This window comes from Panthera uncia, chromosome X, assembly GCF_023721935.1.
Source record: "Panthera uncia isolate 11264 chromosome X, Puncia_PCG_1.0, whole genome shotgun sequence".
NCBI classification, from domain to species: Eukaryota; Metazoa; Chordata; class Mammalia; order Carnivora; family Felidae; genus Panthera; species Panthera uncia.
The window spans coordinates 94,161,051-94,175,071 of record NC_064817.1 but is presented as its reverse complement, the minus strand read 5'-3'; the positions used below and the strand labels follow the sequence as shown (position 1 = coordinate 94,175,071).

The 14,021-nt window shown below is 38.6% G+C and overlaps 1 long non-coding RNA gene across 2 annotated transcripts in view; it reads right to left on the bottom strand.

Annotated features, from left to right (window-relative positions):
- Positions 1-13,928, bottom strand: part of LOC125932278 (uncharacterized) — a 68,203-nt gene extending 54,275 nt beyond the window's left edge. For both annotated transcript variants that reach the window (XR_007460569.1, XR_007460570.1), the window contains exon 1: positions 13,687-13,928. This is a non-coding gene — a long non-coding RNA (uncharacterized LOC125932278). The remainder of the gene's footprint in view (positions 1-13,686) is intronic.
- Between the last annotated feature and the right edge of the window lie 93 nt (positions 13,929-14,021).

The window sequence follows — 14,021 nt, the reverse complement described above, 5'->3', positions numbered from 1 at the left end:
TTACTTTTAATGTTTATTTATTTTTGAGAGAGAGAGATAGAGAGCGAGAGGGGGAGGGGCAGAGACAGAGGGAGACACACAGAATCTGAAGCAGGCTTCAGGCTCCACGCTGGCAGCACAGAGCCCAATGCAGGGCTCGAACTCAGGAACCACGAGGTCATAACCTGAGCTGAAGTTGGACACTTAACCGACTGAGCCACCTAGGCACCCCTGATCTCTTTACTTTTAAAACATTCATTCAAATTTTCTGATTCTCCTTTAAACAGGATCAGTAGTTTGTGTCTTTTTATGAATTTGTTCATTTTATCTATGTTACCTAATTTGTTGGCATACAATTATTCATAGTATTCCCTCACTCTATTTCTGTAACATCTGTGGTGATGTCCCTCTTTTATTTTCAATTTTAGTGATTTGCATCTTTTCTTTTTTTGTCTTTACTGCTTATATGACAAAAAGCCTGAATAAAATGGTTATAAAGGTAACATAAATCAATGTAATAAAGGCCATAGGTAACAAACTCACAGGTAACATAATACTCAATGGCAAACTCAAAGCTTTTCTTCTAAGACCAGGAACAAAACAAGGATGCTAACTCTCACCACTTTTCTTCAACATATTACCACAAGTTCAAACCACACCATAGGACAAAAAAAAAAAAACAAAAAAACCTGTCACTATTTGCAAATGACATGATGATATATATAGAAAATACTAAAGACCCCACAAAAAAACTATTAAAACTAACTTTTAAAATTCAGTAAGGTTGCAGGATACAAAATCAATATAAAGAAATCTGTTCCAGGGGCACCTGGGTAGCTCAGTCAGTTGAGTGTCCGACTCTTTTTTTTTTTTTTTTAATTTTTTTAATGTTTATTTATTTTTGAGAGAGAGAGTGAGACAGTGTGAGCGGGGGAGGGCCAGAGAGAGGGAGACACAGAATCTGAAGCAGGCCCCAGGCTCTGAGGTGTCAGCACAGAGCCCGACGCAGGGCTCGAACCACGAACCGTGAGAACATGACCTGAGCTGAAGTCGGACGCCTAACTGACTGAGCCACCCAGTCGCCCGAGTGTCCGACTCTTGATTTCATCTCAGGTCACAATCCCAGGGTCATGGGATCGGGCCTCGTATAGGGCTCCACCTGCTTAAGAGTCTCTCTCTCCCTCTGCCCCTCTTCCATGCTCATGCGTTTTCTCTCTAAGCTAAAAACAAAGAAAACAAATTTTAAAAAATAAAAAGAGAAATCTGTTCCAGGGGTGCCTGGCTGGCTCAGTTGGTAGAGCATGTGACTCTTGATATCAGGGTTATGAATTCAAGCACCACACTGGGCGTAGAGCTTACTTTAAAAATTAATTAAAGAAAAAAGAAATCAGTTCCATTTCTATACGGTAATAATGAAATAGCAGAAAGAGAAATTAAGAAAATAATCTCATTTACAATTGTATCAAAAAGAATAAAATACCTAAGAATGAATGCAACCAAGGAGGCTAAAGATATGTAATCGGAAAACTATTAAGATACTGATGAAAGAAATTGAATACAAATGAAGAGAAAGATAAATCATACTCATGGATGGAAGAATTAATATTGTTAAAATGTTTATACTTCCCAAAGCAGTCTACCGATTCAGTTCAATCCCTACCAAAATACAAATGTCATTTTTCACAGGATTAGAAGAAAATTTTCCTAAAATTTGTATAGAACCACAGAAGACCCCGAATAGCCACAGCACTCTCGAGGAAGAAGAACAAAGCTAGAAGTGACATACTCCCAGATTTCAAGCTATACCACGGAACTATAGTAATCAAAACAGTGCGGTACGGGCACACACAAAAAAAGCAGACACAGAGCTCAATGGAACAGAATAGGTAGCTCAGAAATAAACCCACATTTATAACACCAATTAATCTATGCAAAGGAAGTGATAATATAAAATAGGGAAAAGGCAGTGTCCTCAATAAATGATGCTGGGAAAACGAGGCAGCTACATGCAAAAATGAAACTGGACCACTTTCTAACATCAGGTCATGATCTCATGGTTTGTTCTCTGACAGGACGGAGCCTGCTTGGGATTCTCTCTCTCCCTCTCTCTCTCTCTGCCTCTCCCCCGCTCACACACACATTCTCTCTCTCCAAATAAATAAATAAACATTAAAAAAAACATTTGCCAAAAAAACTACCAAAACTGAAAGAGGAAGAAAGAGAAAATATGAACAGGCCGATAACCAGCAAAGAAATTGAATCACATCAAAAAAACTCCCAACAAAAAAAATTCCAGTACCAGACAGCTTCACGTACGAATTCTACCAAACATTTAAAGAGTTAATACCTATTCTTCTCAAGCTATTCCAAAAATTAGAAAAGGAAAGAAAACTTCCAAATTAATTCTATGAGGTCAACATTACCCTGATACCAAAACCAGGTAAAAACACCACAAAAAAGAGAACTACAAGCCAGTATCTCTGATAAACATAGATGCAAAAATCCTCAACAAGATACCACTAAACAGAATCCCAGAGTACCTTAAAAAAATCATTCACTATGATCAATTAGGATTCATTCCTGCATTGCAAGGTTGGTTAAATACATGTAAATCAGTCGTGATACATCACATCAGTAACAGAAAGGATAGGAACCATACGGTCATTTCAACATACACAGAAAAAGCCCTGGACAAAGTACAACATCCATGGATGATAAAAACCCTCAACAAAGTAGGTTGAGAGGCAACATACCTCGACATAATAAAGGCCATAGACGAAAAAGCCACAGCCAACATCCTCCTTAATAAGAAAAACTGAGAGCTTTCCCCCTAAGGTCAGGAACTAGACCAGCATATCCACTCCCACCACTTTTATTCAACATAGTACTGGAAGTCCTAGTGACAACAAACAGACAAAACAAGGAGATCAAAGGCATTCAAATCAGTAAGAAGAAGTAAAACTTTCACTATCTACAGATTATACAGAGAAGACCTGAAAGACTCCACCAAACAAACTGCTCGAGGGGCGCCTGGGTGGCTCAGTCGGTTAAGAGTCCGACTTCGGCTCAGGTCATGATCTTGCAGCTCACGAGTTGGAGCCCAGTGTCGGGCTCTGTGCTGACAGCTGAGAGCATGCAGCCTGTTTCGGATTCTGCGTCTCCCTCTCTCTCTGCCCCTGCCCCGCTCATTCTCTGTCTCTGTCTCTCAAAAATAAATAAAACATTTGTAAAAATTTAAAAAACTGCTAGAAATGTACAGAAATCTGTTACATTTCTATACACCAATAATAAATCAGAAGAAAGAGAAGTTAAGAAAACAATCCCATTTACAACTACACCAAAAATAGCAAGACACCCAGGAATAAACCTAACCAAAGAGGTGAAAGAATTGTACTCCAAAAACTATAAAACACTGACAAAAGAAATTGAAGATGACACAAAAAATGAAAAGATATTCCGTGCTCATGGATTAGAAGAACAAATATTGTTAAAGTGTCTATATTAGGGGGCACTTGGCTGGTACAGTCAGTAGAGCATGTGACTCTTAATCTTGGGGTTGTGAGATCAAGCCCTACATTAGGCGTAGAGCCTACTTAATAAAAAAAAGTCTTTAATACCCAAAGTAATCCACATACTTAATGCAATGTCTATCAAAATACCAACAGCATTATTCACAGAACTAGAACAAATAATCCTAAAATCTGTATAGAACCACAAAAGACCCAGAATAGCCAAAGCAATCTTGAGAAAGAAAAGCAAAGGGATGCCTGATGGGCTTAGTCAGTAGAGCATGCAACTCTTGATCTCAGGGTTGTAAGTTCAAGCCCCATGGTAGGTATAGAGATTACTTAAAAATAAATAAAATCTTTAGGACAAAAAAAAGAAAGAAAAGAAAAGAAAAATAAAAAGCAAAGGCAGATGCATCACAATTCCAGACTTTGAATTATATTACAAAGCTGCAGAAATCAAAACAGTATGGTAGTGGCACAAAAACAGGTACATATATCAGTGGAATAAAATAGAAAACCCAGAAATAAACCCACACTCTTACGGTCAATTAATCTAAGACAAAGTAGGCAAGAATATACAATGAGAAAAAGACAGTCTCTTCACCTAATGGCATTGGGAAAACTGAAAACCAACATCCAAAAGAATAAAACTGGACTGCTTTATTACACCATACACAAAAATAAATTTGAAATGGATTAAAGACCAGGGCTCCTGGGTGGCTCAGTCGGTTGGGCGTCCGACTTCAGCTCAGGTCATGATCTCACAGTCTGTGAGTTAGAGCCCCACGTCGGGCTCTGTGCTGACAGCTCAGAGCCTGGAGCCTGCTTCCGATTCTGTGCCTCCCTCTCTCTCTGCCCCTCCCCTGCTCATGCTCTGTCTCTGTCTCAAAAATAAATAAAAAACATTTTAAAAAATTTGAAATGGATTAAAGACCTAAAACCATAAAAATCCTGGAAGAGCAGGCAGTAACTTATCTGACATTGGCCATAGCACCTTTTTTCTAGGTAGGTCTACTGAGGCAAGGGAAACAAAAGTAAAACTAAACTATTGTGACTGCGTCAAAATAAGATGTTCTCCACAGCAAAGAAGATAATCAACAAAACTCTTGATTTTGGCTCTGGTCATGATCTCACGGTTTGTCAGTTTGGGCCCCACATCAGGCTCTCTGCTGGCAGTGCAGAGCCTGTTTGGGATTCTCTCGCCCTCCCTGTCTGTCTGCCTGTCCCCCACTTGCACGGTCTCTCTCGTGCAAAATAAACAGATACAATTAAAAAAAAAAAGAACCAATCAGGCCTGAAGAATGCAATAACTGAACTGAAAAATATACCAGAGAGGAAATAAGCAGCAAGTTAGAGGATGCAGAAGAATGCATCAGCAAGCTGGAAGACTGGGTAACAGAAAGCAACCACACTGAGCAGCAAAAAGAAAACAGAATTTTTAAAGCTGAGGATAGGTTAAGGAACCTTTGTGACAACATCAAGCATAGTAACATTTGCATAATGGGCCTCCTGGAAGGAGAAGAGAGGGAAGGGAGGCAGAAAACTAACTGGAAGAAATAATAGCTGAAAAACTTCTTAATCTGGGGAAGAAAACAGACATCAAGGTTCAGGAAGCACAGACAGCCCCAAACACGATGAACACAAGGCAGTCCACACCAAGACATGCAATTAGTAAAATGTCAAAATTAAAGAGAGAATCTTAAAGCAGCAAGAGAAAAGCAGTTACATGCAAGGGAAACCCATTAAGGCTATCAGCTGACTTTTCAGCAGTAACTGTGCAGGCCAAAAGACAGTGACAAGATATATTCCATGTGCTTAAAGGAAGAAAAAAATCTACAACCGAAAATACTCTACTGGCAAGGTAGAGTATTCAGAATTGAAGGAGAGACAGAGTTTCATAGACAAACGAAGCTTAAAACAGCTCATCACTACTAAAACAACTATTCAAGAGATGTTAAATGGACACATTTAAGCATAAAACACAAAAGACCATAACTAGAAGAAAATTATGAAAGGAAAAATTTCACTGGTGAAAGCAAACATATAGTAGAGACAGGAGGTCCATCATTTATTTAGAAAGCATGAAGGATAAAAAATAAAAGTCATAAAATCAATTATATCTGAACAATTAGTCAAGGAATACACAAAATAAAACCACAGAAAATATGACATCCTTCATATAAAACTTGGAAGGGGGGTACAAATGTTGTGCTTTCAGAATGTGTTCAAATTTAAGTGACCACCAACTTAATACAGATTGCTACGCGCATAGAAAGTTATGAATGAACATCACGATAACCACAAACCAAAAGCCTAGAATAGGCACACAATACATAAAGACAAAGGAATCCAAGCATTAACACTAAAGAAATTCATCAAACATCAAGGGAGCAGAGCAAGAACAGAAAGAAAAGGCAACTACAGAAACAACCAGAAAACAATGAACAGAAGAGCAATAAGTACATACATGTCAACAAGCATATTCTGAATGTAAATGAAGTACATGCGCCAATGGAAAGACATACGGGGGGGAAAAAACCAGAGTGACTGAATTGATAAAAAAAAAAAAAATCCATCTATATGGTGCCTATAAGAGACTCACTTCAGACCCAAAAAGAGACTGAAAGAGAAGGGATGGAAAAAGATATTCTATGCAAATGGAAGCAAAAAACAAACAAAACAAAACAAAACAAAAACCTGGGTAGCAATGGTAGCAATGATTATATCAGAAGAATTAGATGTTAAAGACTGTAGCTCAACATCACTAAGTATCAGGGAAATGCAAATCAAAACCACAATGAGATCTATCACCTCAAACCTGTCAGAATCGCTAAAATCAAAAACGCAAGAAACAACAGATGTTGGCGAGGATGTGGAGAAAAAGGAACCCTCGTGCACTGTTTGTGGGAATGCAAACTGGTGCAGCCACCATGGAAAACAGTATGTGGGTGCCTCAAAAAATTAAAAATAAAATTACTGTATGATTCAGAAACTCCACTACTGGGTATTTACCCAAAGAATACAAAAACACTTATCTGAAAAGATATATGTACCCCTTTGTTTATTGCAGCATTATTTACAATAGTCGAGCTATGGAAGCAGCCCAAGTGAACACCAATGGATGAATGGATTAGAAAGAAGTGGTGTCCGTCCGGATGCCCGGCTGGCTCAGTCAGTACAGCATGTGACTCTTGATCGCCAGCTCATGAGTTCAAGCCCCACACTGGGTGCAGAGATTACTTTAAAAACATATACATTATAGGGATGCCTGGGTGGCTCAGTCAGTTGCGTGTCCGACTTCAGCTCAGGCCACGATCTCACGGTTCCTGAGTTCGAGCCCTGCGTCAGGCTCACTGCTATCAGCACAGAGCTGGCTTCTGATTCTCTGTCCCCTTTCTCTCTGCCCCTCCCCCGCTCATGCTCTCTCTGTTTCAAAAAATAAACATTTAAGAAAAAAATGTATATATAAACATATATAAAGTAGTGTATATACACAATGGAATATTACTCAGGCACGAAAAACCACGAAATCTTGCCATTTGCAACAATATTAATGGATCTACAGAGTATAATGCTAAATGAAGTAAGTCGGTAAGAGAAAGACAAATACTACATGATTTAAGTCACTTATGGAATTGGAGAAATAAAACAAAAAAAGACAAACCAAAAAACAGACTTTTACCTATGGAGAACAAACCGATGGTTACCAGAGGGGAGGTGGGTGGGGGAGATAGGTGAAACAGGCGAAGGGGATTAAGAGTACACTTACCGTGATGAGCAATGAGTAATGCATAGAACTGCTGGATCACTATATTGTACACCTGAAACTACACTGGAATTTCAATCAATCAATCAATCAATCAAAGACTGTAGTAAGTGAGAAGGAAGGGCATTACATAACGATAAAGGCATAAATCCAACAGAAAGATATAACATTTGTAAATATCTGTATATCCAATATAGAAGCACCTAATTAAATAAGCAAATATTAACAGACATAAAGGGAGACATAGGCAGCAAACAATAATAAAAGACTTTAACATCCCACTTACATTGATGGATAGATCATCCAGACAGAAAACTGATAATGAAACAGTGGCGCTTTTTTTTTTTTGACATTTTTTTTTTTTTTTGAGACAGAGAGAGACAGAGTGCGACTGGGGGAGGGGCAGAGAGAGAGAGGGAGACACAGAATCCGAAGCAGGCTCCAGGCTCTGAGCTGTCAGCACAGAGCCCGACATGGGGCTTCAACTCATGAACACGAGATCACGACCTGAGCCAAAGTTGGGATGCTCAACCGACTGAGCCACCCAGGGGCCCCTGAAACTGTGGCTTTCAATGACACATTAAACGAGATGGACTTAACAGAGATATACAGAACATTCCATTCAAAACAGCTTGGGGCACCTGAGTGGCTCAGTGGGTTAAGCAGCTGACTCTCGATTTCGGCTCAGGTCATGATCTCACGGCTTATGGGTTCGAGCCCCACATTGGGCTCTGTGCTCACAATGCCAAGCCTGTTTCGGATCCTCTGTCTCCCTCTCTCTGCCCCTCCCTCCCTGTGTCCGCACGCATGCACACTCTCGCTCTCTCAAAAATAAATAAATAAATGTTTAAAAAGAAAAAGGCAGAATTCACCTTCAAGTGCACATGGAACATTCTCCAGGATAGATCTTGTGGTAGGCCACAAAATAAGTCTCAATAAATTTTAGAAGACTGAAATCATAGCAGAAGCATCTTTAAAGATGGATCGCAAAGTTATGAAACAAAACCTGTTACAAAAAAAGACGCAGAAAAACAAAACATGTGGAAACTAAACAACATGCTACTAAACAACCAATGGGTCAATGAAGAAATCAAAAAGGAAAGATAAAAAAATACTTAGAGATAAATGAAACTGAAAACACAACAATTCAAAACCTATGGGACCCAGCAGAGTAGTTCTAAGAAGGAAGATTATGGCAATATAGGTCTACCTCAAGAAACAAGAAAAATCTCAAAAAAGTCTAACCATATATCTAACAGAGCTAGTAAAAGAGAAAATGAAGCTCAAATTTAGCAGAATAAATGAAATAATAAAGAGTGGAAATAAATGATCTAGAGGCCAAAAAGACAATATTAAAGATTAAGGAAATTAGGAAATGACGCTTTGAAAAGATACAATTGATAAACCTCTCTCCAGTCTCATCAAGAAGAAAAAGACTCTTGATTTTGGCTCAGCTCATGATCTCACGGTTCTTGGGTTCGAGCCCCGCATTGGGCTCTGTGCTGACAGTGCAGAGCCTGTTTGAGATTCTCTCTCTCTCTCTCTCTCTCTCTCTCTCTCTCTGCCCCTCCCCCCCACATGTTCTTTCTCTCTTTCTCTAAATAAACTTAAAAAAATGAAATGAAAGATGAAAATATAGGATCATCTCAATAGATGCAGAAAAAACATTTAATAAAATTCAGCATCCATTCATGAGGACCACTCCCAACAAAGCAGGTATAAAAGGAGCGTACCACCACACAATAAAGGCCATGTATGACAAACAACAGACGTTGTACTCAATATTAAAAAGCTGAAAGGTTTTCCTCTAAGATCAGGAGGGCAAGGATCCTTTTTATTTAATACGGTATTGTAAGTACTAGCACAGAAATCAGACAAAAAAAATACATAAATGGCATCCAAATTGGTAAGGAAGAAGTAAAACAGTCGCTATTTGCAGATGATGTGACCCTATACACTATAGAGTATACTATGTATAAAAAAACCCCAAAAAACTACTAGAATTAATAAATAAATCCGATAAACATGCAGGACACAAAATCAATATACAGATATCTATTGTGTTTAGACACAATAATGACAAAATGTCAGAAAGAAAATTAAGAAAACAATCCCATTTACAATTGCATCAGAAAAAATTGCCTAGGAATAAATTTAACCAAGGAGTTGAAAGACCTATAATCTGAAAACCATAAAACACTGATTTAAAAAAAATTGAACACGACAGAAATAAACAGTAAGATATATTCCCTGCTCACTGATTAGAAAAATTAATATTGTTAAAATGTCCATTACTACCCAAACCAATCTACAGATTCTGTGCAATGCCTATCAAAATACCAATAGTATTTGTCACAAAATTAGAACAAATGATCCTAAAATTTGTATGGAACTACAAAAGACCCCAAATAGCCAAGGCAATCCTGAGAAAGAACAAAGCTGGACATATCACAATCCCAGATTTCAAGTTATACTGCAAAGCTATCGTAATTAAAACAGTACATTTTCCAAAAACCACATACAGATGGTACATACTTAGCATCACTAGTTCTCAAGAAATGCAAATCAAAACAACATGAGATATCACTTCACACCAGTCAAAATAGCTAATATCAAAAAGTCAAGAAATAACTGGTGGTGAGGATGTAGAGAAAAGGAAACCCTTGCGCACTGTTTGCGGCAATGTAAATTGGTGCATCCACTGTGTTAAACACTATGAAAGTTCCTCAAAGAACTAAAAATAGAAAATAGGTATGATCCAGGGGCGCCCGGGCAGCTCAGTCAGTTAAGGGTCTGACTCTTGATTTCGGCTCAGGTCACAATCTCACAGTCTGTGAGATCGAGCCCCGCATCAGGCTCTGTGTTGACAGCATGGGGCCTGCTTGGGATTCTCTCTCTCCTGTCTCTGCCTCTCCCCCCTACTGGCGCGCTCTCTCTCTCAAAATAAATAAAGATTAAAAGAAAAAGAAAATACTGCATAATCCAATAATTCCATTGCTGGTATATACAAAAGAATGTAAAACCACTCATTCAAGAAGATATATGGATTCCTATCTTTACTGCAGGATTATTTACAGAGGCAAGATATTGAAGCAACCTGTGTCCACTGATAGATGAATAAAGAAGATGTGAAATACACATTTTAATGGAATATCACTCAGCCATAAAAAAGAATGAAATTGGGGTCCCTGGGTGGCTCAGTGGGTTAAACATCTGAGTCTTGATTTGGGATCAGGTAATGATCTCATGGTTCAGGAGATCAAGCCCTGAGTCAGGCTATGCATGACAGCACAGAGTTTGCTTGGGATTCTCTCTCTGCCCCTCCCCTGCTCATGCCCCCCAACTCTCTCTCTCTCTCTGAAAATAAATAAAAACTTAAAAAGAATGAATTCTTGCCACTCACAAAAATATGGGTGGACCTTATGGGTATTATGCTGCATAAGATAAGTCAGAGAAAGACAAATACCATATGATTTCGCCTATATGTGGATTCTAAAAAACAAATTCATAAACAAACCCAAAGATAAACCAGAAACAGACTTATAAACCCAGAGAAAAAAACTGGTGGTTTCCAGAGGAAAGGGGGTGAGGGATGGAATAGGCAAAATAGGTGAAGGGAATTAAGAGGAAGAAACTACTGGGCGCCTGGTTAAGCGCTTAACTTCGGCCCAGGTCATGATCTGGCGGTTCGTGAGTCTGAGCCCCACATTGAGCACTCTGCTGACAGCTGGGAGCCTGGAGCCTGCTTCAGATTCTGTGTCTCCCTCTCCCTCTGCCCCTCCCCAGCTCACATTCCGTCTCTCTCTCTCTCTCTCTCAAAAATAAATAAACATTTAAAAAATTAAAAAAAAGAGGAACTACCAGTTATAAAATAAATGTCACAGAGATGAAAGGTACAGCATAGAAAATATAGTCAATGATATTGTAATAATGTGTGGTGCCAGATGATAACTACACTTATGTGATGAGCATTAGATAATGCATTATGTACAGAATTCTCCAATCACCAAGTTGTATACCTGAAACTAATAACATTGTATGTCAACTACTTCAATAAGCAAAAGGAAAAAAAAATTTTAATGAAAAAAGAAATTGAAGATGAAACAAATAGAAAGATATACTGTGATCAGAGATTGGAAGAATTAATATGACTAAAATGTCTATAATACACAAAGCAACCCACAGCTTTAATGCCATCACTATGAAAATACCATAGTGTGTTTGGTTAAGTTTTATTTTAATTCCAGTATAGTTAACATACAGTGTTACGTTAGTTTCAGGTGTACAATATAATGATTCAACAATTACATACGCCACCCAGTGCTCAACGAGACAAGCGCAGTCTTTAATCCCCGTCACCTCTTTCGCCCATCCCTCCACCCACCTCCCCTCTGGTAACCAACAGTTTGTTCTTTACAGTTAACGGTCCATTTTTTGGCTTGTTTCCCTCTCTCTCTTTTTTTCCTTTGCTCATTTGGTTTGCTTCTTAAATTCTGCATATGAGTATATACATATAGCATTATGCTCCCCAGCTCCATCCATGTCATTGGGAATGAATTCACAGATTCAGAACAAATGAACCTAAAATTTCTTGGAACCACAAAAGAATCAGACTAGCCAAAGCAATCTTAAGAACGAATCTGGAGGTATCCCAATCCCAGATTTCAAACTATACTACAAAGGGATAGTAATTAAAGCAAAGTGGCAAAAACACAGGCACATAGGTCAATAGAACATAACAGCCCAGAAATAAACCCAAGCTTATATGGTCAATTAATCGATCACAAAGGAGACAAGAATATACAACGGGGAAAAAATAGTCTCTTCAATAAATGGTGCTGGGAAAATGAAAAGCTACATGCAAAAGAATAAAACTGGACCACTCTCTTGCACAATACACAAACATAAACTCAAAATAGATTAAAGCCCTAAATCTAAGATCTGAAACCATAAAACTCCTTTAAAAAAACACAGTAAATTTACAGACGTCAGCCATAGCAGTATTTTTCTGGATATGTCTGTCTCCCCAGGCACCGGAAATAAAAGCAAAAATAAATAAATGGGACTACATCAAACTAAAAAGCTTTTGCACAGCCGTGGAAATCATCAACAACAAAAAAGGCAACCTCCAGAATACAGAAAATATTTGCAAATTGTATATCTCATAAGGGGTTAATATTCAAAATTTATAATCAACGCATATAACTCAACACCAAAACAAAAATCCAATCAAAAAAGGGAAGAGTGCCTAAATAAACATTTTTCTTATAAAAAAACATGACCAATGGATACATTAAAGGATGCTCAACATCACTAAATATCAGAGAAATGCAGTCAAAACCACAATATCGCCTACCACCAGTCAGAATGCCCAGTGTCGCAAGCAGAAAAAACAAGTGATACATGGGTATGTGTAGGGAAGGGAAGCCTTGTGCACTGTTGGTGAGAATGTACATTGATGCAGCCTCTATGGGAAACAGTGTGGAGGTTCCTCAAACACTAAAAATGCAATACAGTAATTCTACTTCTGGGCATTTACCCAAAAGAAAACAACAACACTAATATGAAAAAATATATTCACTATTATGTTTATTGCACTATTATTTACAATAGCGAAGACAAGGAATCAATTTAAGTATCCCTCTATGGATGAATGGATAAAGAAAAGGTTGAATGTATACACAATGGAATATTTACTGAGCCATACTGAAGAATGAAACCTTACCAATTAGTGGCGACATGGATGGACGCAGAAGGTATTATGCTAAGTGAAATGTCACACAGAGAAACACAAATACCAAATGATTTCACTTTTAAGTGAAATCTTTAAAAAAAATCCATGTACAAAACAAAGAGAATCAAAAATGTAGAGAACGAACGAAGTTGCTAGAAGGGAGGGGATGGGGGGATGGGCAAAATAGGTGAAGGGGAATAAGAGGTACAAACTTCCAGTTAAAAAATTAAATACGACTCCAAGATGAAAAGTATAGATTAGGAAATATTCTTAATACTATGGCACTAATTTCGTATAGTGACAGATGGTTAACTACACCCCCATCGCTAGCATTTCCAAATGCGTATTATTGTCGAATCACTACGCTGTGAATGTGAAATTAATATTTTTTAGATCCAGTACACTTCAATTAAAAATTTTTGAAATAAAAAACAAAAAATATACACTCAAAATTAAAATAAAATAATAAATTAAATTAAAATAACGATAAAATAGAATATAAAATACACTGCGAAATACAATACACAATGCACAAAATGACTACAATATATAACAAAGGCAAAGACGTTAAAATAGAAAGCTGTAAAATAGAATACTAATTAATAAAATTTTAAAAATACCCAGGTTCCCTCCAGCGTCTGCCACTATTAAAATGCACAAATAAAAGAAATAGCGCGATTATCAACCAAGATACGTACCAGAAGTGGTTTCAAAAATTGCTATTTACACGCAAGGATCCTGGGGTCAGAAACGACGACGGTGCCCAGACTGCTCCTGCAAACACACCTGCCCGGGGAGATGTAGGATGGGCTTGCGGAGCCTGGGTGGAGGGCCCACGGCTACAGGCCCAGGCCGCCCGGGTCCCGGCAGGGAAGAAGAAGGTGAGTCACGGCGGCGGCTACGCAGACAGCCTGCGGCTTCGCGGCGCTGGGGGAGGGGCGGGGGGCGGGGGACCGGCCTCGATGGGAGCCTACGCTTCCGCCAACCAGAGGCCAAGGCCTGGAACCATCGCCACCGCGGAGTGGGGGGGGGG